The sequence below is a fragment of the Solanum tuberosum genome, unplaced genomic scaffold (assembly GCF_000226075.1).
Source record: "Solanum tuberosum cultivar DM 1-3 516 R44 unplaced genomic scaffold, SolTub_3.0 scf00014, whole genome shotgun sequence".
NCBI classification, from domain to species: Eukaryota; Viridiplantae; Streptophyta; class Magnoliopsida; order Solanales; family Solanaceae; genus Solanum; species Solanum tuberosum.
This window is the reverse complement of record NW_006238939.1, coordinates 823,527-826,689: the sequence shown is the minus strand read 5'-3', so window position 1 is coordinate 826,689 and position 3,163 is coordinate 823,527.

Genomic DNA, 3,163 nt, shown 5'->3' with positions numbered 1-3,163 from the left:
TGGGTTATATGACTCGCATATCACTTGTTTACATGTCATATGCATCATAAACCATTTCTATGTATATTACATGCCTCGTAGCCTACTTGCTTAAACATTATAGGCCTTATAGCTTTTCTAGCCATGTGTCATGTGTTCACTTGCTCATATTTCATAAGTGTACTTATTATTTCCATGTTAGGTCACCAATCCATGCAATATAACACACTTGATCAATGTGATTTGTGTACCGTAGTTCATATTTCATATAGTCTACTTGCTTACGTATTATATATTTTGTAGCTTTAGTACTCATGCATCATGTGCTCATCTAGTCCATTTCCTACATTCATGATAGTTCATTCGTTCACACGCTACTACCCTATGAACCATATGTGTGCGTACACCATATATTTCTATAGCTTAATGCCCATATATTATGTTCTCCCTTTTGTGCTAATCTGCGTATGTGTCATACCCAATGTGACTTATTTATTTGTACACTATGCCCCTCTGTGATTATTGACTTGAGTTTTGAACACTTTAGGAAAACATTTCCTTGTATCATTATGTAGTGAAGATTATGACCAGAAAAGGTTGGGCATATATGTAAATTTTATCACAACCATAGATAAATAACTTAGCATAATGCCTTATTCGAAGGTACGGCATAAAACATTAGATTTTATATTAACAGCTATGCGTTCTTATAAGTGTCACCTCTGAAAAGTGTCATGAGATAAAAGAGAAGGAAAAGTAGATCCCCGATAGGTTAGGCCTTTGATTTTGTGTTCGTTCCATAAATGAAAAAATTGGGAGATACATACCTCCATTGAAGTATTGTGGAAGGAATAGAATATAGCATAAGATACTTGGGAATATGGTAGAGATCCTAAGTACCCCTCCTCATTCTAAACATCAACATAAGGATCTGAGATCATGTGGTCCCCTTATATGATCATGAATCCTACTAGCATTTTGTTCATTTGATATGTCATTTGCATGTCTTGTGTATATTAAAGTCCTTATTTGTATGAGTTCTACTTGTGTATATTCAGTGAATTACATGGTCAAGAAAGGGGTTTAATTTTTTCATATTATTATTTTATGAACCATATCTATTGAGATTTCATGCTAGACTTGTCAATACGTGTTTTAGGTTAGTCTATGGATTTTGGATAGTCCTATTTATAATGGGAACTCTTGCAAATCTACAAATGAAATTCCAAGGTTAACCAAACTATCAGCTTCACCCATCATTCGAGGAAAAATGATCATAAGGGGGAGGAGGATGTTACACCCTGTATTCTACGTGTACTAGTTCTATTTAATACGCTTAAAAAACTTCCTTGTGGTATAGTTATGGACTTGGTTTCCTATGCAACTAGTGACAATAGAATTGATTTAAAGTGAATTGTCTGTAGATTTTAATGTGAGCCGATTAAATTGAAATCGATGGAAGTATTTAAACTTAAGATCATAAGTTGGTATTTGAGTCTAAAGATTAAAGTGACATAGTGTATATACGTTTTAAGTTAAGTTAAAGGTATTAAGGTCTAGAAATGGAATAAAATATTAAGGTGCTTGCTTGACTTCAGTAAGCTAGTAGATGACAAGTAGGTGCATCACCTACTTCGACTTATTGACCAGCCCAAAGGACCAAGTAGGTGCATTACCTACTAAGACTCTTTTTACCATGTTATTGGGCCAAGTATACTACACCTACTTGCATTAATCTGGCCCAAGTTGAATAGAAGAATAAGGGGAAAATGGACAGCCAAGGCCCAATCTTTCCAAGCCCACAAGAAATAATTTGAATGAAAAAGTAGGTGCATCACCTACTTAAATGTGTGGCCTAAATTAAAGACCCATGTTTGGCTGCAAAATAAGTACAAGAAAGGGGTAAAATGCCTAGCATGGGTCAGTCCCAATTGGTATGGAATGATGGCAGCTCAGGGGCGAAAGCCTAGCATAGGCCGATCCCAATTTGTGGAATTATGAGGACAGCATCCCAGGGGTTAAAATGCCTACGATGGGTCATCCTCTTCTACCGCTAACCAGCTGGTCATTTGTATCATATGTCTTATAAATATTATAATGCAAAGAAAAGTAAAGAAAAGAATGTAACATACACGATTCCACAAGTATAAGCAAAGGTGGTCTCTAATCCTTATTTATTGGTATTTGGTTTCACTTGAACTCTCATTTTACATATGGTTGTATTATGCCTTACATATTCAGTACATTCTTTCGTACTGACGTCCCTTATTGGGGATGCTGCATTTCATGTTGCAGGTACAGGTACTCAACTAATAGATCTCCCCAATAGAAGTACATGATACTCAGTGGTTGTTGGTGAGCTCCTGGTTGATTCGGGGCTTTGCCGAGTCTTTACTATGCGTATTTCATAGTGGTACAGTCATGGATTCTAGTAGAGGCTTTGTAGACATTGTAAAGTTATCATCTGTATTCATAGTTTCACTTGTCACATGTATCGGTTTAGCTAGTCAATATGTGTTGTATATGAAGCTTCTCATCAGTAAATCTATCTGCATAGTAGTTTACTTTCTAATCACAGGTCACTTGTAAATCATGTGTTCATATGGTACTTGTCCGCCTTACCTAGGGTTGGGGTGTGACATTATTGTAACGCTTAAATGGTTTTAACCTCAAGTTAATGTATTAATCCAATCATGTTGCTTTCAGTCATTTGGTTAAGTTATATGTTTAATCTTTCCCTATTGCATACATGTACATTCAATGTACTACCGTCATTCGACCTGCATCTTATTATGATGCAGATATAGGTGCTCAAGATTTTCAAGAGGCGTTTCGTTGATATCATTATTCACTCATAGATGGTATTTAGTGAAGCCTCTTTGCTTACAGGATACTCCATTTTTTCATTTCATCTTAGTAGTATTTGAGGTGTCGTGTGTCTTGTCCTGATATCTATCTTGAATCCGGTCCTTTTCTTTTTCGTCCTTCATCCATATGTGTTCTTTCAAATCGTGTCTACGTTATCTTCTCAATATGAACTCCTAAAGTCTTCATTAATCCTTGAAAGATCCTACATGTCCCAATCACATGTCTTCATTTACACTCCAAGATGAGTTGTGACTTTTTCAAAGAGTTGTGACTTTTTCAATAATTTGTTACTTTTTCAAAGGATTGTGACTTGTCG